This window comes from Diabrotica virgifera, chromosome 9 (genome assembly GCF_917563875.1).
Source record: "Diabrotica virgifera virgifera chromosome 9, PGI_DIABVI_V3a".
Classification (NCBI taxonomy): Eukaryota; Metazoa; Arthropoda; class Insecta; order Coleoptera; family Chrysomelidae; genus Diabrotica; species Diabrotica virgifera.
Window position 1 is genome coordinate 127353326 of NC_065451.1, and position 27716 is coordinate 127381041.

Genomic DNA, 27716 nt, shown 5'->3' on the forward strand with positions numbered 1-27716 from the left:
ATGACTGATGTATTCTTGGAAAAGTTCCCAGTTAGCTTTACGATAATCTTGTTTATATATAGCAGCTCTTGGTAAAGAAGGTTCTGTAAAGTTAGTTTTGACTAACAATGGAAGGTGGTCAGAGGTTATCGAGTCAGCAGTGGTACATTCATCATCAACCAGATCAAATAGTGTGTTGGTACACAAGATATGGTCAATGATGGACATTCCCATGTGACTGAAGAACGTGACATCTTCGTTTGTGACTCTGAAAATGGGCAGATCAAGAAGCATGTTGGATAGTTCTCTGCCTGAAGCATTTGTGGAAGTGTCACTGAATTGGGTATGTCTGCTATTGAAATCGCCCATTAACACTGCTGCATTGAGAGATGAAAAGTACTCTATTAGCAGGTTGGAAAGGGGCTGATCTGGATGTTTATAATACGAGATTATCGTAATGGTGGTATTATTTTGTACGTGTATATCAACTGCCAGGAAATCGATGTCAGGAAATTAGATGTGTGGGGGAAGGATATGAGGGGAGGTAGGTATACTATTGTGAATGAGTAAGCCATTTCCGTGACTGACCTGGCTTTTTGAAATATGGTAGGATGTGTATCCTGAAAAATTTGGTGTGGATTTGCATCGGGTATCGGTTAGAGAGAGAATTTGGATATTATTATCTAGAAGTAAGTGTTTGATTAGGGCTCTTTTTCTACCAATACCCTGACAGTTGATCGTACCTACTACACAGTTGAATGTGACTGGAAATGTTTAGTGGTTAGGAACAAAGGTTATTTCTAACCGGTTGTTCCTATTATGTGGCACCATTGAATTGACGAAGAGAGCAGAGGAGAGCTCAGAGGAATATTTACCGATGATATCCCTACGATCAGGGAGCACGTTGAGAAGCAACGTGGTGGTAAATTGGAGAATGATTTAGCTCCTCACTTAGTGTCGCAGATGGTGACCTCCTCTCGACAGCAAGAGGTTTATATTCTTTTACCGTAAGTGGCACCTTCTGTCTCTTATGACAGCTAGGATGCCATGCTGGATGTTTACCCTTGCAATTAGGGCAGGTTGGATTGTTTTGGCTGGGACACTCGGCTGCCTTGTGATCTCCACCCCCGCAGTTAGGGCAGACCACACGGCGTTGCTCGCATTCGGTGATTTCGTGACCGCTTTTGCAGCATCGGCTACAATACTTGGAAGTCGGTCGGGCGATGGCAAAGGTCCTAGGCGCCTCACAGGTCCGTATTAGGCTATCTATACAGATGCCTTTAGCAAGGGCCATTTTGAAGTGCGCCTCGGAGTCGAGGTACAGCCGGACTAGCCTCGGGTTTATTTGTCCTTCTAGAAATGATTCTGTGGATTTTATTGAAGGGAAAATCCACTTCGTTGAGGCTTTGGCTGAGTTCCTCTTTGGTAATCTCAGGATCGATGTCAGTCATGACGACTTGGAATTCTGACAATTTGTTAGGATTACTCTGTGGCTTGGCTGAACGTGGAGGACGTGAGCCCTTGGGCTCAATGACGATTGTGGGTTCCCCAGTTCTATCCTGAAGCCTTTTAGTAGTGGATCTGAGATCAATCTGTCGATTGGTCTCAATGAAAGCAAGGTGGTCCTTAAGGACCAATTTAGCATTGATCAGGACACCCGCAAGAAGCTCCCTGGTGTTAACCAGTTGGCTGAACTTCCTCTGAGTGTCGTAGACCTGTGGTATGTTCAGGATCTTATAATAAAAACTAGGAAGTTTGTCAGGAGAACTGGTTGAGTGAGTGGCCGCTGAGGTCGAAGGAACCTTAGCGAGATGAGTAGCCGCTGGGGTCGAAGGAACCTGAGCGACAATGGATTCAGAAGCAGGAATGGAGGTTGTGGCAACCTCAACATTGGCAACTGCCTGAGTGTCGGATTTTTTATTTCTGTTTGCTCTCTTTCGAATCTTTCTCTTCCTCCTACTTTGCACCTGGTAGGGCAAGCCAGAGGAGAGAACAGACTCAACCGACCTAGAGCGTATCATCGGTCGTTTTGGAAGATTTTCGTCTAAAGCATTGGTCTCAGCATCAGAAGCATCACTCTCCGAGCCTGCGGACTCTCTGACGGGCGATAATCCTGGAAATGCCAAGTTATACTCTGACTGAGTCAAAGAATCGTCAGAAGCTTCAGAGGGCGTTGGAAGAGCTGCGCTGATATTCTTCAGGAGTCTAGGAACAACTCCTGGATACCTCTCGGCCGCTTCTACCAGCTTTGCCTGGAGGTCAGATATGTAGCGAGCATCTTCGCTTGTTTGGCTAAGCAGTTCTAGGTCGCAGAGATTAGCAACTTCGACGAGAGGGTGAGTCCCCTGAGACGATGTGTTCTTCATCTCAGGGGCCTGGATTGTCTCGTGGTATGATTAAAGTGGGACAGATTTTGTGAATGAGCGGATATTTTAGCCCTTTTCCTCCTAGCCAGTGGCAGACTCACCTGATACCGGCAACGAGAGAACCTCGTTAGGCTCGAAGAAGTCTTGTCCTTCAGAGGAAGAGGGGTAGCGCTCGCCAAGCGCCTCGGACCACGCGACCTATCTAGAAACGCCTCCAAGGGATGTCCAGAAGCAGCAAGCTGCCCCTAAACCACTACCCAAGAAGACGTCTCGAAATGCACCCAACTCACCTTGTGTTTGTGTTTGCGATGGATCACTTACTTTGAATAGGGACCGTTATAGCACGCTATAACAGCCACTTCCTGTGGTATTTTTATTTTTTATTTATTTGCAGGCCTATTTACTTGGTTGGATATTGGCTTTTTGTATATCTATTACTTTTGCACTCGTATGTTGACTTTTCACGAGTATTTAAGCATTAATGCTTTTCTACTAGCTTTTTTGGAAGAAGAGTGTGAACCAGTGACTCTTCTTGTCGAGCTTCGAACGTAGAATGACTGAGGAATGTGAAAAGGAGAAAAAAAGCTAAAAAAAAAGATGTCGAGGATTGGAACCGCCAGCTTTTATAGAGACGTCGACTGTGACGTGCACGACAGCTGGGAATTCCAAAGCCTCGACGGGTGGAGCTTCTGACTCGCGTCAGAAGAGAAAAGGCGGGGCGATGCACATCGAGAGCATAGGCCTCGATGACAGGCGTAGGACGTGACATTCGACGCAGAACGTGACATTTGACGTATGACGTAGGACGTGACATTTACGTGACAAATCAAAATAAAAGACAACATATTTTATTAATATTATTTATTAACAATTATCCAAATCATTTATAACGTTATTGCTATAATACCATACATATTCATTCAAAGCTTGACTTAACAAAGTATCTGGAAAAATTTCAGAAAACGCAGTTAAAGCTTGAAGTTGATTATGTAAACTGTTACTCTTATAACAATTTTGCTGAATAAAGTATACAACATTTCTATAATACGAAATAAACTGTAAATTGTCCAATAACGACACTCGTTGATCAATGTTTGCTCTCAGGATCTGGCTTACATCATCTTCATATAGGTAAAAATAGGGGTTACTATACTTTCAACTACCGTGTTTCAACTATCATTCCAAGGTCACAAGCTAACGTAGGTGAGCATGCGCTAATATTTTAAATTGGTGTTCATGGTTTATAGGAGAGGAAAGAAAAAACAAAACTTTCTGATCTAAATAATATATTTTTAATAAAGAAGTAAAGACCTAACATTATTTTTAATACAAATACAAAGTTCTAAACACAAAATACAGCTCGTTCTTTATTTTTACTCGGCGTTGTTCTGATTTTAAAGTTCTAAACACAAAATACAGCTCGTTCTTTATTTTTACTCGGCGTTGTTCTGATTTTGTCTAGTTTTAGTTTAATCCTATAATGTAGACTTATTTATTTCTTTTTCCAACCAGTAGTTGGATACATATAAATCACTTGAATTTTCTAACGACAAAATGTATCTTATTTTATTTCTAAATTCAATTTCTCTTATTCCTTTTATAATATGCTCCGTTCCCTCCTCCAGTTCCTCCAACCGTCGACACTGTGCATCTTTTATTTTGGCGCCAATCTCTTCCATTGTAACCTTTTTGAGATTGTTTATATAGTCCTGGTTATAACTGTCTTCTACAGCAAAATTCTGCCAAACCGGTGTATAAAATTTTAGATTTTCGATCTTTGCAAATGAATTTCCATTAAATGTACATAGTCCGTTTGTATTAAATTCGGCGAAATTATCTTCCGACGGCAAGTAAACGATGTCCAACTTTTTACAAGGTAAACTAAGATAGCCATATTCTTTAAGCTGTTGCCTGTTTTCGAATGCCTTTACAAAGACGGATTTTGCATATCCTTTTAAAAAGTATACATTTTTATGTCCATCGTTTTCTAATACGCCAACATGGGAATATTTGACCCTATTGTTTACCGTAAAAGCAGAAACTTTATAAAATCCGGATGTTTCCATATTTTTCCAATTTTTAAAATAATTACAAAATTTCTCTTGCGGCCCAAGGCTCCAGCTTCAAACAGGCGTTTGCTCCTGCTACAAACGCCTGTCATGTCACTCAATTATTTTTATGTACCGACGTAATGTGGATCGTCTAGGCAGTGGTTTTCTTCTAAGTTAAAATTGGACCAATAGCAACGAAGATACAAGACTTTTTGATAATAAATGCAAGCACTCAGTTTGCTTTACCTGATTAAACTTAAAGTGAATAATTTATGATTTTCTTTTTAATTAAACAGCTATTAAACAATTAATCAAACAAACGTGCGATTTAAAGTCATTGAACTCCATGCGACAATAGCCTCAATCCGATGAGTCTGCATTTGGACTATAACCGACCTGATTTGACCCCCTGCGACAATAATCTCAATCCAATGAGTCAGCATTTGGACTATAACCGACCTGATTGGAAAGCTACAAAATTGTGAATATTATTTATTTTTTTAATGTAATTAATTTTTATTTATTATTATTTCAGTCTGATATAACATTGTAATCGTTAGAAACGAAAGTTATAAAATTTAATCTCTCGCATTTCTGATGTTTAATAAATACTTATTTTGAAAAAAAAAACGTCCTTGAAGGCAGTAACTATTAGTGACGTAGTCCTAATGCATTTTTTCATAGGATTTCATTGTGGACATTCGTGTGTTTTACGCTTTAACGAAAAAGAAATGTTTCCGTTTTTCATTGTTTCTAACTGTCGGCGATTTTTGTTAGTGTAGTTAATTGTTTATTATTAATATTAAGGTAAGTTTTTGAGTTTTTTTTTTTGGTTAAAAGCTTAATTTTTTAATGTGAGTGATATGATGTTTTTTTACTTAAGTATCTTTGGTACACCATCAACAATATTTTTTCATATTTCCAGTAGAAACGTCTCCTAAAATATGCTGTCGTCGATTTGCTTTTCTTAAATCATGATAAATATCCACAATTTTTATGTCTTCACCGCTTTTCTATGTCCACTATTCCTTTGTCATCACCATAAATTTATGCTTGGTAGCACATTTCACCTATTTTAATTGAAATGTATGAAAAATATTACTACTTGTATATACGAGGTTGATCAAAAATTACTAGTGAAATAAACATTATAAAATAAAAGATTTTAGAAGTCCAGATTTGAGTTTTCGTGTGAATTATTGTAATGTATCAAAAAATTAGTAATTGTATATACGGGGGTTGATCAAAAATTACTTATAGACGAAAGAATTAAAGATCTTTGCAGAAAAGTGGAAATTTGACTAGTTTATTTGAAAGAACAATAATGGGTAACCACGTGTCGAGCAGTGGACGGTGGGCTTATGTATTTGACGCCTCATACGTCAAATTCGAACCGATAACAGTGAAGATACGATGTAATAGCCTTTTGGCAATCACAGTAGAGTGTAACAGCAATGTTTGGTATACTGTTATTTCGTAATCTTTTGAGCATATTGTCTCAGTATGTGGCCTAGGTATGACGTTTTTCTAACTTTCACTGTGTTGAAAATTTCCTTGCCTATTGTATGCAGCTCTTCCTTTTGAGTTGACACACCAATACTTGACGGCAGTGGCAAAAGTAGAAGATTTGACGTTTTTGGCAATGCCAAATATTTAATTTTCTTTGAGAAAAGAAGAAGATTTAACGTTGACCGACCAAGAAGAAGAAGATGGCTCGACGTAAAGAAGAAGACCGAAAAGAAGAATTGGCTGCTGCGGAAAAGAAGAATTGACAGACCGCAAAGAAGAGGAAGTTGACGTGACAAACGAAAAGAAGTGACGATGGCTCGACACAATGAGAAGAACTGACGGTTGCGAAATGCAAAATATTTATTCAGTAATTTTCATAAAAATGATATGCATATTCAGAATAATAGTGCAGACTGAAGAAGTGTCTTTTTTCCTACGATGACATATAGGTGCTGGATGGATTGGACATAGTTAAAGAATATAATGTGTTTGTTTTGTTGGTTGGTTTTTTAGATGTACCTGATGGCGTTCGATCGTCATGAACAGGTTGTAGCCGGCAAGGGATATGAGAAGGCGATTTGATCTAATTGTCAGATGGAGAAGTGTGTGTGTGCATGTAAACGAATTCGAATGTTTGTTTTGTTGCAATACCGTTGCATTGAATTTGATAAAATTCATGAGAGCGGGATGGTTTGGACATATCAAAAGAAGGATTTTATTATGTCGTGTACGTTATCAGCGATGAGTGCTTCTCTCTACGTTAAGTCGTTTAGTCAGTACATACCTAATGTTCCCTTGACATTGCATCCATGTCTGAAGTGACAGATAAAATTTTGGCAGATAAGAAGGAACTGTGAACGCCGATTTAACAAACAACTAGAAGAATCACTGTGACAGCTGAAAAGAAGAAGAATTGGTTTGACTTTCTGACTACACCCTGTATAATTTGCGATAGACGGAAAGAAGAACTATGATACGTCATATTCTCTTTTCGGCACGAAGCCATGTCTATTTTCGGATTACACCCTGTATATCATACGTGTTATACGTCAGCTATCAATTGACAAGTCAAAATCGGACCAATAGCAACAGAGATATGCTGTAATGCCGTTTTGGCAATGCCGCCATCTTTGTTTTTATCTCAATGTATTCGTTACCCCCTCCCCTTTCCAACGAGCCCTCTTACGCCACGATCGGATTAATAATAACGGAGATACGATATAGTGCCGTTTTGGCAATGTTTTTATGTCTCACGTGACAGACAACATTTTGGCAGATAAGCAAGAACTTTGACTGTCTCATTTGACAGATAAGAAGAAGAAGAACTGTAACAATACGAAATGACTAATAATTGATAATCGGAAAAGAAGAAGATTTGACAGATGAAAAGAAGAAGAACGGGCTTTGTGACGTCAGTGGGCGTGGCTTGTGACGTCAGTGGGCATGGCTTTTGACGTCAGCGGTCTTGGTATACCTAGACAGCGGCAAACATCAAAGGATGCCGCTCTTGCCCACGGTCTTCAAAATTTTCCCACACTCTACTAACTTATAAAATCAGCTAAAAAATTTTACTATCAAAATCGTCTGAGAAGCTCTAAAAGTGTTGCAAAATAAACTTGGTCCATAATAAACGATCTTCGAAATAAAACTCACACAGCTCAAACATTTTCTCTTCCAGACCCAGAAAATCTAAATGAATACTTTGTTAATGTGAGTAAAAATATAATATCAACTATTGTGTTACAACAAGATCCCATTTCCTATCTCCCTAATTCAAGAAAGGTCTCGAATTCATTCTTTATAAGACCGGTTGATAAATCTGAACTGATCCAAACAATCCATAGTATCTTCCTGTAGTACCTAAAAGCAAATCTTCCTGTAGTAGCGATGGACTATCCATAAAAATTTTCTCAAATCTCCCAGACAGTGTGTTGGGAGTCCTCATCTCTCTAATTAATGATTCTTTTGAAAAAGGTAAATATCCAGAGTGCTTAAAGACGGCCATCATTATTCCCCTTCATAAGGGTGGTGAAAAATGTAATGCCTGCAATTATAGACCTATTGCATTACTACCGGTACTCTCCAAAATTATTGAGAGACTCATAAAAGCCCGACTTATGTCCTTTCTCGTTGATAACAATATTTTATCACAAAATCAGTTCGGCTTTTTAAATAATAAATGTACCACAGATGCCATGTTTTCTGTACTACATGAGGTTTATCAAGCATTAAACGATAATCCGCACACTGTCACTGTTTTTTGTGATTATGCTAAAGCTTTTGATTGTGTAAATCACGACATTTTGATAAAAAAACTAGATTTCTATGGAATTCGAGGTATTTCTTCGAACTGGTTTCAATCTTACTTGGATAATAGGAAACAACTGGTTAGAGCAAATGATAGACTCTAGTCTCAAAAATGTTGTATGTGGGGTACCACAAGGTTCAGTATTGGGTCCTCTACTTTTCGTTATCTTTATTAATTACATCACTAGCTTAAAAATCGATGAAAAAGTTTTTCTTTTTGCTGATGATACCAGTATCACTTGGAGCAACTCAAATATCGCAACTCTTCATGCTACTCTAACTTCTGATCTACTCACAATAAAATCCTGGTCCGATTTAAATTTACTCTCTTTTAACGTAGATAAAACAGTAGCATTATCATATAAAGGAGCTCTTCAACCCTTACCTCTTCATAACAGCAAGATCAGTATCGTTGATTCTGTAAAGTTTCTTGGTATTTTTTTAGATAGCAACCTTAAATGGTCCCTTCATATTGATGTGTTAAGCAAGAAACTATCCTCAGCTTGCTTTGCAAAAAGATCTGTTTCGAAGGAAGTGAATTTAGCCTCTTCCAAAATAATATATTTTTCTTTGTTCGAGTCCCACCTTCGATATGGTCTCCCTTTTTGGGGTTCTGGTACGGCTGCCCAATCCGATGTTATTTTTAAATTACAAAAAAGAGCAATAAGATATCTGTTTGGCCTCAGAAGAACAACACATTGCAGGAGCTACTTCAAAGATCACAGGATTCTAACATTACCTTCTTTATATATTTTAGAAACTGTTTGCTTAATTCGTAAGCATCTATATGTCTTTCCAGCAAGACCTAGACATGACTATTCCATCAGAAATTTTACCTTTGACATCTATTTACCGATCCCGTCCAGTGAGTTAGTAAATAAATCTATATTATATTCTGCAAAAAAAACTTTACAACCATCTCCCTCTACAACTTAAATCTGCAACATCTTTCCCCAAATTCCGTAAAATGACAAAAGCCTATTTATTTGAAAGACCATATTATTCAATAGCAGAGTTTCTTAACGAATAACTAAGAAAGAATCTTAATCTATATTTGAGTGTCATATGCAGCAGCTTAACTTAACTTATTAAGTTTCTTAAGATAGATTATGAAATTTGCAATTTTTTTAAATTTTGCAATAGATTGTTACTGTTTTTTTGTTTCACTTCATTATATTTTATTTATATTGACGATTTATATAATTTTAGTAAATTGTATTTTGTTATTGTTCTTATTTATGTTTCTTGTAAGCTTTGTCTATAAAATTGTTAAATTGTTTTTTAGCTTGGAATATCCCTCGAGTCTCTTTTTATGAAGATGATAATCAACACGGCATTGATCATGCCGGTTCTTTTCTAGTTGTGATTTCATACTCACAATAATCACATGTGTCAGTTTTCGGTTTTTTGAACGTAAAATTAGTTTCTCTAAAAAACTTGAAATAGGTTTTGTATTTCATGGTAAATTGTTGCAGCCCAGATAGCATATTTTCTGTACTCTTTCTAGGGGTGTATTGTTTACGGTAATTTGGGCTTACTTTACCTTAATAAGGTTCTCTTTCTTCATCAAATATACCTTCAACAAAACCTTTGAACTGTGCACACTCTTCTCCAAACTCGCCATCTATGTCGATTCAATACTTTTTAGTCAAAATAGAAGCTTTTCCCATGATTTCTTCATTGGAAAACAGCAGCGGAAATTGTTAATTAATTTTGGGAAATAAAAATTCAATTTTTTTTACCAAAAAAGTATTTTTTACAAAACACTGCGGCCCCCTTTTGCTTGCGGCCCTAGGCCGCGGTCTAGTCGATCTAGACTAGAATTCACTCATGGCCCTTAAGGCGAAATTACACGGTTCAACCGAATTGAATTCACTTTGGTTGAATGGAGCAGAAGTGAAAGCAACGCTATTTACCCGGTATCTGGAAAGTGAACTATTTAACAGATATTCTTCGAAAACTATCGAATAAAGTCGTGCGTTTAGGAGTTGCATTAATATGTGATAATTTAAATAAAATAATATTGTCGAAAAGGCACCTAAGGAAACGTCGTTGTAGGGTGCGATCATGGGTATTAAGAAGAGAAGCCTTAGGAACTTTAGACCGTTTATTGAGAGAGTTAGCAGAAGAGGATACAGATGCATACCTTAATCCATCTTCGCATGAATGAAGCAAAATTTGATGAACTTCTTACAATGGTTACACCGTTAATTCAGAAAGAAAATGCTATGATACGGAATGCTCGCAAGAGTGAAATTGCAATGGTTTCACATACAGACACACACACACACATAAAATTTTGAAAAAAAATGGAGCGGTCCAGTAGTTTCAAACAAACCAATCAAATATTTTCTTTTTCTAATATTTGTTTAAATAGTAGATAGGTACCTACTTAAGAAGTTAGATGTACTTTCCCTTGGAACACATACAGCATTCAAAAACTCATTTGCTTGTTTACCAAAACAACTTTGGAACATAAATATCATCTGCCGAACAACCGCCCTTGGTCGATCGTTTTATTTTTGCTAATTGTTTCACGAGTATAACGAGTACGGATAGTTTTAATTTTCAACTTTATGTCATCTTCTCTTCGGTTATATTATACCGCTTATATTTAAATCTTCAATTAGAAATTTAATGGCATTTCCCGACAATCTCGGTTTTTATATGTATCCGTCTTGTAATTCCATCAATTTGAAAACCATAGTGTATGAAAGTAGTATGAATGTAAATTTTAACTCTTAAATCTTAAATTATACTTTTCGTTCAAATACGGCTCTTTCTCGAAACTGTGTGCGTAAAAGTGAATCGTTCAATATTCAATTCTTGTATTTACTATTTACACGTTGATTTCTCGTTCAACCGCGATAAAGGTATATTGCCTGAAGTGAAAATATTGAGCATGTTCAATTCTTTCAATGCTACTGAAAGACAACATTCAATGACATTCATTGAATGATTCACTTTTATGTTTACATGTAGCAATTTAGTTGCTTCATCCAAAGTGAAAGGCAAAAGTGAACCGTGTAATTTCGCCTTTATCAGTGGAAGTCCAGTAAAAAAGACTATAACGAAATTTTGGAAATAAATAAAATTGTTTGCTGTTTTATATTTTTCTTTTTATAATTCATTTGGTTTTTTTCTTAAATAAATTTTAATATTATGTGTCATACTTTTAAACGAGTTAATGTTTCTTTATTATTTTTGTATTTTTTATGAAAATAAATCATTAGTAACTATCATAAATCATAACTGTTGTGACGTTATATATTTGCATTTTAGCAGAAATTATCAGACATGTTGTTTTTAATTCAGAATATGAGTGAATTGACATGCCTTTTAAAATAAAAGGACACTTCACCTCGACACAACCAGTTCCACAACAATCACATTTTATTATTGCATCTGGAGATGCACCAAACTGGAGTTATTCATTATTTAAACACACACACACACACACACGCGTTCAACCCAACCTCTAGGAACATGTGTGTACCACTGCTAGTCAGCGGGACCCACATGTCCGAAGATCAGACCGGTCTCACCCCCGAAGAAGAATTCATTCCGGAACGGTACCTATCTGACCCCCAGGTTTTTCCTCCACCCCTCCCCCACGTGTGACATACGAGGGGGAGGCTTGAACTTTTACGTCGGGTGATTGGGGTAATGAAAACACCCTCCGTCTTTTCATGGTTGGGGTTAGGCCACCTATCTCTAGGGGCAGCTGTTTAGCTTTTCTCCCTAATTACTTTTACTGAATTTACTTGTGTTATCATGATTTTGGACTGGAGTCCCTAAATGTGTGTTCCGAACGGAGAGACACCAGCCTAGACTGGTGCCTCTCCGTTCGGACTTTGGCGTATGTCGGTCACTCAGCTGCTGATTTGACAACACTTGCGTGTTGTTTTCCTCGCCAGCTGGGCAGCCGCCGGATCTGGCCATCGAGCTCGTGCTTGCCGGACACGGTCTCGATGCTCAGGTTCGCGCTAGGTCTCTCATTGACCTGCCTGAAGGGCTTACAGCCTAAGTGGCTATGTATAAAGTACCTGAAGGGTCCTTTATTGCATTTTATACTGCTTTCCCTTGATTTTACGTATTGCTTTCCCTTGATTTTATAATTTGATCTTATTGAGCTGATGGCTAGATAGAAGTTTCGTATGTATTTTTTTGGTGAGTAACTTCGCTGCTCCAAAGAGCAACGGCGTTGCTCATCTGATGTTTAAGCCTTCTATGTGTAGTTCTTATGTTTTCATCGTAGTCTGTCAACTCTCTTAGTTTTCTGTTTGTATGGTCTCTTATGTTGTTGAAAATTTCATATGCTTTTTCATCCATCATTCTGAGGATCTTTTTCTGCTTCGTGTCTCCCTCCGTTATACAGGTATCTAACTGGTACGTATCTGGGTATGTTTAGGGCCTCCCTTATTATGTTGTTTTGGGTTATTTGGATTTTTTGCCTGTTTGATTTGCATGCGTGTCCCCATGCCGCAGATGCATATGTGAGAGTTGGTACGATTATACTGTTAGCCATTCTAATCGTTGTTTTGAATTTTAATTTACTTCTCCTCCCTATTAGCCGAGAGAGTTGACTTTTTAAGGCTTTGGCTTTGTAGACTGTTTGTTTTACATGTTCAGTATATGTGAGTTTTTTGTCAAGTGTAACCCCTAAGTATTTCACTTGATTACTCCATTCTATCAGGGTGTCTTCCATCTCTAGTTGTCTCTCTGGTCTACCTTTTCTGTGTTGGAATATTATGGCCTGTGTTTTTTCGGGGCTCAGCGCTATCTTCCATTGTATGCACCATTCCTGTAGTTGGTTTAAGGCTCTTTATAGGTAATTTCTGGCTAAATTAGGGTCTCTACTACTTGCTGCTATTGCCGTATCGTCTGCGTATAGGCTTAGTAGGGTTCGTGGATCTGTTGGTGTATCTGCCGTGTAGAAGATAAGGCGACAGTACCGCTCCCTGAGGTACCCCTGCCTCCATGGTTCCGACTTCGGACAGGGCGGACCCTATTCGAACTCTAAACCTCCGGTTTATTAGGTATGACGCAAGGAGGCATGTCATCGCCTCACTGTATCCATATTCATGCATTTTATGCAGCAGTCCTTCGTGCCATACTTTGTCAAATGCCTTACTTACGTCAAGGAAGGCTGCTGCTGTATACATCTTTTCGTTGAACCCTTTTGTTATGTACTCCGTTAGTCTTAGTACTTGTAGCTCTCATGAGTGCCTTGATCTAAAACCAAACTGTGATTCTGGGATGATTCCTAGCGCCTCTGACTCTTGTTTTAGTCTTTTAAGAATTATTCTTTCCACTATTTTGCTTATCGCTGGTAGTAAGCTTATTGGCCTATAATTTTGTGGAAAGCTCCCATTTTCCCCTGGTTTTCCTATAATGATAACATTTGCTTCTTTCCATCTATCCGGGAAGTATCTTAATCTTAGTATACTGTTTACGATGTTCGTGACGTAAACTATTAGTTTTGTTGGCAGGTTTTTTAATGCCCTGTTTGTTATATTATCTGGCCCTGACGCTTTTTTTGCATTTGCCATTTTTATTACTTCTTTGATTTCTTCAGGAGACGTGTGTTCTAGGCCTATTCTTCCCTTCCTTCTTTTCAGCCTGTTAGCGTTGTTTTCTATCTCTATTGTGTGATCTAGGTCTTCGTCTTCGTGGAAGTTTTTCATGCTTCCCAATTCTAGGGTATATTTCATGGCTTCTGCCTTTTCTATTTCTGTGTATACTATTCCATATCGTCCGTGTAGGGCTGGTATTGGCTTTCTTTCGTTTCTTAGTATTTTAGATACTTTCCAGAACCCGGATTTATTTGGATCTAGTTCTTGGATATATTTGTCCCAGCTTTCGTTCCTATGATCTGCCAGTTGTTTTTTGACTTCTCGGTCCAATTCATTTGCAATTCTTTTGTCTTCCTGATCCCTTATTCTGTAGGCTCTTCTTATTCTTCTGTTCTTTTCTCTGATTAGTTCTTTTAGCTCTTCTGATATATCTTTGAACCTACCTCTTTTAATTGTTGTTGTTTCTTCTTTGGAGCTGACTGTAATAGCATTTTGTATTGTCTGTTCTAACTTAATCACACTTTTTTCTAATTCCGTTATAGTACTGATATTTGAAATATCGCCGATGTTTTCGCTGGTAACTCTCTTGAAATTAGGCCAATTTGTCCTTTTTTTCTTAGACGGTTGTGTGTGATTAAGTTCTATTGCACCTAGGATCAGGATTATTGGGTTGTGATTGCCATCGCCCTGGTCTACTGATATTATTTCGTATTGTTGTCCAATATTGTGTAGAATTGCAATATCCAAGTGTGATGGTATTTCTGCTTGGAAATGTGTTGCTTCAACTGGTCCGATTGCTTATGTATTTATTTTCCTCTCAAGATAGCCACAAAGTAGTTTTCCATTTCGGTTCGTTTTTCTGTCAAACCAGTTGGGAGATCTCGCGTTTAGGTCGCCTATGATAACTGTTGGCTCGTCTGAATCCAATATTAGATTTAGATCTTCAGCAAAGATCGGGTCTTGCGGTCTGACGTACACCGATGCTATTTTCAGCGTTTCGCCAGCCGCATAGATCCGAACTATTGTTGCTTCTAGAGTGACCAGACCATCCGGTGTCGGAACATGTTGATGTTTTATTCCTTTTTTACCATGATAGCCGTGCTGCCCGAGCGAGATCTGTGATCTTTTCTATAGGTGTCATAGCCTGGGAATTTTGTTTTCACTATTTCGGTGAGTTTTGTTTCCTGCAGTGCCATGACATCTATATTGAGTCTGTTGGTAAACTCATCTAATATATTTAGCTTCTGACGTAAACCGCCAGAGTTCCATGACCCAACTCGTAAATCTTCCAACTGTTCTGACATTATGCGATTTTTGCTAGCCCCAGAGCATGAAACATTTGTGTCATTTGTTCGCACATGCCTGCGAACACTTTCATTTGCTCTTGTACCACTGCTAGTACGTTGTTTTCTGCGGTAGTGTCTTTTTTGCCTTGTGTGGCCGCGGCATAACTGATATTTGCTTTAGTTTGCACGTTGTGTGTAGCTATGTTTCTGGGTACTTGTTGTTGCGTATTATTCTTTTTCTTTGGTGATTTTTTGCAGCCTCTGTAGCTGGCTGTGTGTGCCTCTCTACAATTTGCACATTTGGCTGGTGTATTGCTTTCTTTATCACAGTTCCTTGTGGCATGGTTTTCTCCACATTTAACGCATCTTGAGTAGCATTTACATGCTCTGGAGCCGTGGAAGAAGTTTTGGCAGTTGTAACACTGCAAAACGTCACTCTTATTTTTAATTTCTTCCTCCATCACTACTTTCATGTGGCATAGGTTTGTGATTTGTTTAACTTTTTCAGTGTCACTTTCGTAGTAAGTTAACATGTAGAGGGGAAGATCTCTACCATCTTTTTTGGATGTCATTCTATTTAGTCTTGCGATTTTTATTTTTAGTCCGACTATTTCGTCCCCTATGTCTTCTATTTTTGTCCATTTAGTTAGTCCTCGTGTTACTACCCTTTTTGTTTTGTCTATGTCTTCGTCAAGGGGATACGCAATGTATTCGATTTGGTTTTCCATGCTTTCAAGTATCTTTAGCATACCATGGTAGTCCTCTCTGTTTTTCGTCTGTATTACTATACTTCTGCCCGATCTTGCGAATTTATTTTCCGTTATAATGCCTTGTCTGGTACCTTCTTGTAGTATGTCTTGTCCTGCCTCTACCGTTTTTAGTATTATTGGAGGCGGTTTTCGAGTTCTATTTTGTGTTGTTTCCACAGTCTTACTGGTCGAGGCTGTGGCAGTTTTTTCTTCTGAATTTGTTATTTCTGTAGTTTTCTCTTTTTTTCCTTTGTTTTTTCTTTTATTTCCTTTTTTTGTTTCACTTCTGTGAATCCTTCTTCGTTTTCTTCTTCGTCCGACTTGCTGTGTTCATTTAGTTTTTCTCTTTCTTTTTTTGCCTTTTTGGGAGGCTTCATTTATTCTGTGACCTCTTGTTTCTTTCTTTTTACTAGAATTGCTTTCTCGTATGCTTTATTTTTGTAGGGCGTTGCCTCGGTTTCGTTTCCTTCTTCTTGTGTTGTCCCATCTTCTGTTTGTTCCCAGGACATTTGATTTTCTTCTATGTTAGTTATTGTGACTGTCTGTCTGTTAGTCATGTCTTGTATAGTTTTCGTCAGTGACATGATTTGGTTCATCATCTCTCTGGCTTCGCTATCCTTAGCACTTATTACTTGTCTTAATTCAGTTATTAGATCTTTAAGTGCTTGTTGTTCTCTTTTGTTGTCTTGTTCTCTTTCCTCGAGAATTTTCTTAAATTCCTGTTGTTCCCTTTTATATTCTCTGACTCTCATATCCAGTTGTCTCATTAGCTGTTGGACCGTGTCTGCCAGGTCATTTTGGTTTCTTTCTGTGTCCGGGCTGTTGCATGGTCTTTTATTAGGGTTTTTGCCCTCATATCGTTGTTTGTCGTATTCAGCTTCTAGAAGGGGTTTGTTTGTTAACTCAGGTGAGTTTTCTGTTCCCTGAGGGGGTATTATACTTGATTGTTTGTTCATAATTGCTTGGTTGTCCTGAGGGGACCCAAGGTTGCTATCATCAGAGGTATATTCTGATTCACCCAGCTGAGGGCCTTCTGAATTTTTAATTACTTCTTCGTCAGAAACGACTGAATTTATCTCTTCCATGTCAGAATCTTCGTTTATTATCGATAGTTTTGGACTCAGGGGGGATTAGAGACTGGAGTAGTGGCTATGTCAAGTCACTGGCTCTGTCTCTGGGTTGGGTGATGGTTGTGATAAGGTTATATCAACGAAATCGTAAGCTGGATGCTCAGTGAACAAAGGATTGTTCGACGACATTAGGATAAACTATTTATACGAATCTGTTTTTTGCGTTTGGCTTGACCGCTGTCCAACCAAATTCTGGGTGCCTCCCAGGGACCTACGCGGTTGCTCCACTGCCTAATTTGCAATAGGTAGGGTTCCACTTGCTATTTCTCCGATAACTGGCCCAGGTGTCCGTTTCTGCACGAAGTGAATTCTAAAATTCCACTCCTTGTAGTGTCATTCCTGCGGAGGCACAGTTATCTCCCGACGTGCACAAGGCCCGCTCGCTTCTTCACTTTCTATATCCTGGAGTGTAACCTCCTTGAAAATTCAATAAATGATAATTTCCAGGGCTAGTCACATCCAAGAATATAGCTTTTGCCTCTGTGTTAGTTTTCCAATTGAAAAAGAATGTTTTGCTTTACTGTGTCTTACTCACAGTTGATCTAATAAGATCAGCTAAACTATTTATTCTTCAATTTTCTAACTATTCTTCAATCCACGTTGTCGCTGGACCCCGACGCGCTGGTTTCAGTATAGACTGTAATTATTTAAACACAATCCAACTTCCTGCAATTCTAAATTATGATGTACAGAATTAAAATGTGTTTGGTAAGCTGTTAGTCCATCTTTTTCACGTTGAATTCCCCATATTGTGGTCTTTTTTTAATAGAAAATTGAGCAGGTAGCATTTGTTTTTAATTATTGAAAGTGATGGGTTTTGTAATGATGTTTTACAAACTAATTTAAAAGTAGATGCAGTTATTCTACCCGCCCTCTGCTGAAACCATGTATTGCTTTTTGAATGCCCTTTTGTAAAATTTCTAATTATTAAACATATGGTGTCTTCCAATTGAAAATTTTTATACTGGGGAACTAATCTGAGTAGCTCATAAGAAAGGATTTCATGTTCTTTTTTATATAAATGGTTATATATATAAAACAAGTTTGAAATATTGAGGTAGCAGCAATCTCAAAGAAAACTCTTTATAATAGTTACAAGCTTTCGAAAATATTTATTTTCATCATCAGGGAAACTACAAGCATAAATAGACAGTATTTAACAAATATGCTAACTAAAATCAATAATAATTGCTATTTTTTGTGCTACGAAAAATCCAGAACACCACAGTTGGGCGATACGAATCTGGTCACATCAGTCAGGTTGTAACGATCACGCTACTAATTAAATTACTTTAATTAAAATTGGATTAAAATATACCCCTCTACAAAATCCTTGGGTGACGCCCGCGAAGATCCAACTACGATTTTTCGGTACACAGGCGCGCCAATAGAAAGAAAATCGATGATTGTCGATTTCTAGTTTAGTTGGTCACGAACTCACAAAGAGGCAACACATCGTCATTACTTAGGTGACGGAGTTTGGGCAAAATTGGGAAAATATATAACTAAAAGACCTCGAACATCAGCCAATAACCCATACTAATAATAATCAAGCAGTAGTTATATCTGGAGGCTTATTTACAAGAAAGGAAAAAGGTTATAATACCGCCGATGTGTTGCTTTGCTCAAGTGAGTATATTGATATATTTCTCTTTATTTCTTCATTATAAAATCAAATTCACCATCCTAGATATCTCGTTCGTTATCTGTAGATATTAATTTCAGTTAAGAAATAATTTAAATGTCACATTATAAGTTATATTACGGTAAGGATATTCATTTCCATTTGCAAAGGAACAGTCAAGGCCATATGTTTTAGTGCTAAAGTTAAATTCCAATTTCTCATTAGACTTTTTGCTCTAGGTTTTTTTGAGGTAATAATATAAAAAAGTTTTAACGAATATCAGACATGTCATGCGCATGTCCCTGCCATGTCTGATTTGATGATTTGAATTAGTTTCAGTTTGACATGACATATGTATACCTAACCTGAGTTTTTTTGTTTTGGTTTCCAGTGCAGTGACTCTGTGCTGTCTACACATAGTGTTATAAATAATGTAATTAAATTGATAAAATTTATTTTAGATTCCGTCCCTTAGCTACTTGTCACATAGACACTTAGCCTAGTCAATTTATATAGATTGTATCATCATTTAATGTGCCATCATATAAATATGTGCCAGTTATTGTAAGCAGCTAGGGTATGGGTTACCCCTAGAGTTACTTTTGATTGGATTGGATAGTACCTATTTCACAACATCCAGGATTGGATTTATCACCACAGCAGCCCACTAGTTTTTGCCGTGCCAAGAGGAAATTCATTCCTATCTGGACCTTTTTAAATAGGACTTGTGGTTAAGATAAGTTGTTTAATCTTATTATTTACATATTTTGGGTACTCTATAGTTGCTTGCACTGTAAACTTCTTGTATGCATACAATTGAGGTAAACTAGGTACATATTTCTTGATAGATAGGGTTTTAGGTCGTTGGTTTTTTTTTAATTTAATAGAAGTAGTAGTTTCCAATAAATAAAATTAGGTCTTGTTCAATAATCATTATAACTAATAATTGTAGCTTAAAAATTTGATAGGGAAGGGGTCGTTAAAGGTTTGTCGCGGATTTCAAATAGGGAATATGTCTTGTAGGTTTTTACATTGTATATAAAGAGTAACTGACCAACTCATTTATACAACTCATTTATATCACTCATTTATATATTTATTTATTAGTGTTTTTGCTAGGTGAGATCTTTATTATTTTTGGTAACCGTAGCGTTCTTGTTGTGGATCTCACTCTAGCGTAGTTCAATTTAGGAAATAATTACTAACTTTTTAGTTGTAAGGACTTAGTGCTATTCCAACGGACTTTTGATTTGGATTTTGATTTTAATACTTTTGCTTGGCCAGTGATAGTGGATAATTGCTTGTTGAGTGGCCTTTGCGGTCCTATTTTATCTTTTCCCCATCCACTATCACTGTTATTACGTTGCGTTATATGTAAAGTGTTAACATTTAATATTTATTATTAATATATTTGTATGTATTAAGGTTGGTGTTTTATTTCAGTCTGTATTACCAGTATATAACATAGCAAGACAAGATCAGTATTTAGTATTTTGTATTTCAGGTGGTTGTAACCAGTGTCATAGAGTTCCTGTTGTTCGTTATTTCAAAATCTCGAACCTGTCCAACTTCTTAGTTCTGAGAGCCGAGTTGTTCGTTCGAGTTGGCGCCCTTTTTTCTTCTTCTTTCTTTGTTGTAACTCGATATTATTTTATCTCTAGCATTCTTATCTATTTTCCTTCCATTTTTGTATTAACAGTCTCATTTCCTTCCTAGTTACTATCATTTCATTACCAAATTTTCTTCTCATATCTCTAAAGCCAATATTCGGTGTATGGAAGCTAGCCCGAATACTCATACTTGAGATTTAGTGTCTCTCTGCCCTTTTGATTTTTTTTCCTTCTGAGCTAAGCCCCTCTTCTTTTGTCTTAAATCTCTTATCATTTATTTTACCCATCTTTATTCAGTTCTTCTCTTCAAAAATCTCTATACCCAGAGTATAGAGGTTTCAATTGGCTAGACCCAACGTGTGGCTTCTTTTACATTTTTGGCTGTAAAAATATTTTCTTTAACTTTTGGTTTTATCTTGGTGGTTTCAGTGATTGTGTTTTTAGATTCTCACTTTAACGTTCAGTGTTGTACTTCAATTTGGTTTTTTTTGGAGATTATCTTATACCTATATGTTGAATAAACTTGTTTTGCTATAGTATACTGTGTTGACTGAATAAATTTATTTGTTTTGATTGGTTAAATTTAAATTAAAAATTTAAATATCTTGAATTTAAAGATTTCACCTATTTTTACAAGTCCGGAGTAGCATTAAAAGTGAATCACTACCTTGAATTAAAAGTTTTTTCGATTTTAGGTTTATCGGAAGTTGTAGCAGTACATTTCAACAGATTTCACGACTGGACCAAACAAATAAACATTGCTGGTATAGGTATCGACTCAGAACATTAACTTGAGGACAGAGAGTAAGTTAAACTTTACCTACTTACATTTTATCTCATTCTCGTGTTTACTTCCCAGTGGTGTGTAATGGCATCTTTTAAGGCAGAACATCTGTCAACCCCTGAATTGGATTACGAGTTGAAAATTCGTCAGTTAGCTGATCCATCGCTAACTACTGATAGGGCTAAAGTGATCGTATTGACAGGTGCGTTAAAGCAAGCTTCAGCAAATCGGAGTCATGCTGTTCTGTCAGCTTTCCAACTAAATTTTAGTGATGAGGTCCGTGAAATAGAAGCTACCCTTGCAGATTTGAAGACCCAAATTAGCTCTTTTGTTGGCTCCTATAGTGATGTTTTATATGGTCGCTTGACTTCCCGTTTAGGTCATGTTTCAGGTAGGGTTCATTTGTTAGAGTCAGTAACCGAGGAAGAGGATGCCATCAAGAAGTCTCTTAACTTCAAGATACTTAATCTGGAAGGAGAACTTGAGTTTAAAGTAACTCCACAGGCTCACTCCACTCCTCATAACCCTAGTGTTTCGGTTAATTCATTTCCTTTCTTTAAGTCAGCTCCAATTCATAAATGGGGTGTACATTTTTCTGGTGGTTCGAATGAAAATGTTGTTAGTTTCTTAGAGAAAATAGAATGTCTGCGTCTAGCGCGTGGGAACAGTGAAGATGAGTGCTTTTCATCAGCAGGTGATATTTTTAAGGATTCAGCCTTTACTTGGTACCTCAATAATCGAGGTAGTTTTACTTCATGGCAAGAGTTAGTTGCCAAACTTAAGTCTGATTTTCTTCCTTACAACTATGAAGACAACTTATTAGACGAAATTAAATCCCGGAAACAAGCTCCCCAGGAGAAAGTCACCATCTTCATCAATGAAGTTGTCAGTTTGTGTAAACGTTTGGAAGTCCCTCTTTCTGAGTCCCATATAGTGAGAATCATTAAGAAAAATTTGTTGCCGTCTTATCATCCTAGTCTGGCACTCACTGACATTCTCTCGATTGCTGACCTTACAGAAAAATGTAAGAGGTTGGAAGAAGTTTTGTCATGGTCTTCTGAACCTATATCTAGTGTCCCTAGTCGGTCAAGCGTTAGAAACAACGAATCTTCCTATTCTGGTAGGCCAAATTATTCCCGGTCTGGTAATGTCGCTACTTTTAACTCCAGAATTACCTGTTGGAATTGTCGTCAGCCAGGACATGGGTATTTTGACTGTTCTGAACCGAGAGGGTTGTTTTGCTATGGGTGTGGACATCAAGGAGTCCGTAAGTTTGAGTGCGAATTCTGTTCGGGAAACGACAGAAGGGGTGGGTCGTCTCCCCTGGCTCCCACTCCTCATCAAAATACAGGGAATACTCTAGAAAATCCTCAAGACCTAGAAATCAGTTTCTCGAGTCAGGAGGTCCATGCCTCAACCACCCAAACATCCCAACCTCCACCGAAAGACAAAAGACCACGGAACGGCAGATACCAACCGAAAAGAGGACGTTAGTTGACCATGTCCTTTGTGATTCTTCTGTAGTTTCTCCAAGTAATCCCTTATCTTCCCTCATTGATATTGACATTAATTCATTATTAGTTAGAAAAAACAAGGATAATCGTCCATACCTTGAAATATCTATCTTAGGACATTCTTGTTTAGCTTTACTGGACACAGGGTCCAATATCTCTATTTTAGGTTCTTTAGGTCTGGAATTTCTCCAGAATTCTAATGTTAAGATAGGAATGGATGAGAGTTTGCAAGTGACTACAGCTGATGGTCAGGTCCAACCAATTTTAGGTCAGTTCACAACTGAGATTTCTGTTAGTTCATGTAAAAGGATGATTACATTTTTTGTTATACCTTCTGTTAAAAATTCAGTTATCCTAGGGATGGATTTTCTGAAAATTTTTAATAGTGAATTGAATTTTCCTGAATTTTCTTTATCTGTCTCTTCTTTTAATATCTCTTGTGTTGATGCAGTTGAAGATATGAGTAGACTTAATGCTCAGGAGTTAGAGCAGTTGAATAATGTCATCAAATCCTTCTCTTCTATCTCTTCGAAGAATCAGTTAGGCAGAACTCATCTCATCGAACATCACATTGATGTGGGTTCGTCTAAGCCCTTCAGACAATACCAGTATCCATTGCCTCAAGCCTGGCATGAGAGCTTAGTTAAGGAGGTGGATGAAATGCTTAAGCTTGGTATTATCGAGCAGAGCTCGTCTAGCTTTTGTAGTCCCTTATGGATGACAAAGAAGAAGGATGGGACTTTTCGTGTCTGTTTTGACGGACGTAAACTTAACAGCATTACGATGAATAGGGATGCCTATCCTATACCTCGTATAGATATCATCCTCACCAAGCTACAAAATGCTAAATACATTTCATCCATCGACTTAAAGAAGGCATTTCTACAGATCCCATTAAGCGAAGAGAGTAAGAAACTTACGGCTTTTGCAGTAAGTGGCAAAGGATTGTACCAGTTTACTACAATGCCTTTTGGTCTGGTGTCTGCTCCCCAGACTATGTGTAGATTAATGGATTTGGTAATAGGTCCTGCTTTAGATCCCTATTGTCAATATTATCTTGATGATATTCTAGTCATTACTCCTGATTTCGACACTCATATCTCTGTATTGCAACAGTTGTTTCAGCGTCTCAAAGATGCAAATTTGACTATTAACTTAGATAAAAGCAGCTTTTGTCGTGATTCTATTAAGTTTTTAGGATATGTTGTAGATTCTCATGGCTTACATACTGACCCTGACAAGGTGTCAGCTATTCGTGATTTTCCTGTGCCTAAAAATACCACCCAGGTCCGTCGATTGTTAGGAATGGTGGGCTATTATAAAAAGTTTGTTAAGTCTTATTCTACCTTGTTGTCCCCTATCACTGATTTGCTTCAAAATAGGAAAAAGGGACAAAACATTGTGTGGACTCCTGAAGCTAATGAAGCTTTCATTAAAATCAAGGAGGCTCTCACCAACTCCCCAGTTATGGTAGCCCCAGATTTCACTAAGCCTTTCTATTTGATGACTGATTGTTCAAACACAGCATCTGGTGGTGTACTCTATCAAATTGTCGATGGAGAGGAACACCCTATAGCCTATACAAGCAGGAAATTAAACAAAGCCCAGAAAAATTATACTACAACCGAAAAAGAGTTGTTAGCTATAATTACGGGCATTGAACATTTCAGATATTTTCTGGAAGGTCGTTCGTTTACGGTCATAACTGACCATAGTAGTTTGGTGTGGTTACAGAGTATGAAGAACCCATCTCCTCGTTTGGCTAGGTGGATTTTAAAATTGGCACAATATGATTATAAAATTGTTCATCGTAAAGCTGCAGGTGTAGTAGTCGCTGATGCACTATCGAGAACTTTTGATATTAACTTGTTAGATTTATCTACTTTACAACCAGATGACTGGTATCAAAAAATGTTGTATGATGTCCAGAATGTTCCAGGTAAATTTCCTGATTTTAAAGTTGAGCATGGTGTGTTGTATAAACATGTGTTAAGTTCTATGGATGCCCTTACTGGAATGTCGGAATGGAAGATAGTCGTTCCAACAGCAAATAGAGCAGAGGTTTTGGCCACTTTTCATGACCATCCTACTGCAGCTCATTTTGGCTTCTACAAAACTTTCTGTCGTATATCTGAACTGTATTACTGGCCGAAGATGCGTCAGACTATTCGTAGTTATCTCGCCCGATGCAAAATTTGTGCTACGTGTAAGTCGACAAATCTTCCCCAACCAGGTTTAATGGGTAATTATCGACGGATTGATTTTCCATTCCAACTTATATCTTTAGATCTTATTGGTCCTTATCCTAGGTCGTATAAAGGTGCTCAATATGCCTTAGTAGTTGTTGATTACTTTACAAAATTTCCTTTGGTGCATACTATGTCTAAAGCAACTACTTCAGCCATTATCAAGTATCTAGAGAATGAAGTTTTCCTAATTTATGGTGTTCCACAGATCGTGTCTTGCGATAATGGACCCCAGTTCACAGCCAAGGCTTTTCGTGATCTCATGTCTAAATATAATGTACAAAAGATCTGGTACAATGCGAACTATCATCCTCAAATTAATCATACTGAAAGAGTAAACAAATCTATCGTTACTGCTTTAAGATCATATTCATTTCCTGATCAGAGAGCTTGGGATACTCATATCTACTCTATAGTACAAGCTATCAGGACTTCTTCTCACGAAATAACCAAATGTCCTCCATCATACTTAATGTTTGGTCGTCATGTTCCTCTTTCTGGTGATTATTTTGGTAAAATCTCAGAAAATGCCACTAATTTTCCTGCAATATCAGATAAGTTACACCGCTTAGAAGATATTCAGCATCTTCCTGACATATATGTGGATGTTCGCAAACGTTTGAAAGCATCTTATGACAGAAATAAGTGCCGTTATGACCTGAGAAAGCGAGCCTTATCGTTCAGAGTCGGAGATTCCGTTCTGAAGAAAAATTTTGTCAAGTCAGATAAAGTGAATTTCCAATCTGCCAAGTTGTGTCAAAAATACATACCTTGCACTGTTATTAAGGTTATCTCCCCTTTGATTTATGAGTTGAAGGAAACGTCCACCGGCAGGAAACTAGGAAGGTTTCATGTCAAAGATTTACTTGAGGATAAGACTGTAGGTCCACATAACTTGTCTGACAATTCAGATGGTTCATCTTCAGATGAAGATTAAATTGTGAGGGCCAGTTTGTTATTTATGATCTGTTTAACTATTTTGTTTACCTGGTTAACATCTGTTGTTATGCCTTTTATCTTATATTATCTTATCTTAATGTTGGTTAATATCTTAGTTTATGGACTTGTTCATTTTGCTGTTGGTTGTCTCTTAAAGTCCAAACTATATATCATAGGAGTGCAGGATGGATAATGGGAATTTTCCCCATCTTGAATTCTGGGTTAGATAGATATTTATAGGGATAGTTAGGAAACCGTTTCTATAATATTTTCTTTGATTGACGGTTGCATGAGCTCGTGGACCATGGCCATAAAGCTTATGCATTCACTTACTTACTGTGTCAGGGTTTAGCGTGGGTTCAGGACTGATCACCCTGGACTTGGGCATTTCACTTGGCTCAAAAATATATTAATATCTATAAGTTGTTCCTAGAGTATCTCTTAGGTTGAAATTAGAATGTGTCATGTAGAATTGGATCGTTCTGATATTCAGCAGTAAGTCAGTCTGTTTAACTTGGTTGTCATCTCCTATGCTGTTATCTTTTAAATGATTTGAGTTTTAACATATCTTATTACCGTAAGTTTGGTTACCTGTCTCTACCACTTGCTTGGATTAGTGGCTGTGAGTATGTGAGTTACCTTATTCGTCTCCCTACTGAGCATTATGTTGGTAGATGTTCTTCTGCCTTAAATATGAAAAGGTAGATGTGAGTTTATGTTTACCTTTACCTGAAGTGAGTTTATCTTTACCTTTAGTTTGAGTTTATCTCGTACCTTTACCTTGATGAGTTTATCTCTTATCTATATCTTGATTGAATGTATATCTTATCTTTATCTTGATTATTTTAAAGTCCTAAGAATCTGTCCTTCTCTGTTCTTGTCGTGAGTAAAGAATTGGACCACGTCAATAGTACAGTTTAGGTATTACAGTTAGGATTTTTATTACCTTTTACCTTTTGTGCATACCCTCTACCACGAGTAGATGCGGGCTTGCCAGTATCTTTACCTTTTAGCATACCCTATACTATGCGTATAGTGCGCTTGCTAGTATCTTTACCTAGATTGTGCCTTCCTATCGCTACAAAAGCAAGTAGACGTTATGAATTATCTTTTACCTTGAGTTTTAGATGTTGATATCCGGAACCATATCATATATGTTTAGGTTTGTAGTAATGTAGTTTTAACTGGTCCTAATGAATTAGTCCCTCATTGAATTCTGGGGTGATTAATAGAATTTGTTCGCTCTAGTGTCAATGTTGGGTAAAGTTAATAGGATGCGTTTAGGTTAATTGTTGTTTATGGTTCTTAGTTATATTGTGTTAAGGGTTGTTAATACACACCTGTAATTTAGTTTTAATCACGGGTTTGCTAACACTTGAGAATGTAGATAGTAAGTAGTGTTAAGAGTTAACTTACTCTATAAGATTGTATAATTATATTTAGAATGTTAGTGATTAACGCGTAATTATTTGTTTTTCTCTATCTTTGGTTTTACTAAATTAAAGTAAATTATCTTGTTGAATAACTTATGTCAGTCAGTTACGTATGTCGGTTAGTTACACATCCCTTCTATGTTCTATACTTTCTGCAAGTACCATTAAAGATATCTCGCGTGGCCTCTATACTGTCTGTATGACTTCGTCCTGATTTTTGTTCTGTCTCCTCAGCAAATAGTATGGCTGTTGAGCCTACCAAAATTATGGTTTTATACCACAACGTTTCTCCTTTACCGTGTCCATCCTCAGGTTCGCCTAGCGTCAGTTAGTTCTGGAAAATAAAAAAAAAGGAAACTTGTAGAGTTTTCCTTTTTTTGCTGGAGAAGAGGGAGAATGTAGCGATCACGCTACTAATTAAATTACTTTAATTAAAATTGGATTAAAATATACCCCTCTACAAAATCCTTGGGTGACGCCCGCGAAGATCCAACTACGATTTTTCGGTACACAGGCGCGCCAATAGAAAGAAAATCGATGATTGTCGATTTCTAGTTTAGTTGGTCACGAACTCACAAAGAGGCAACACATCGTCATTACTTAGGTGACGGAG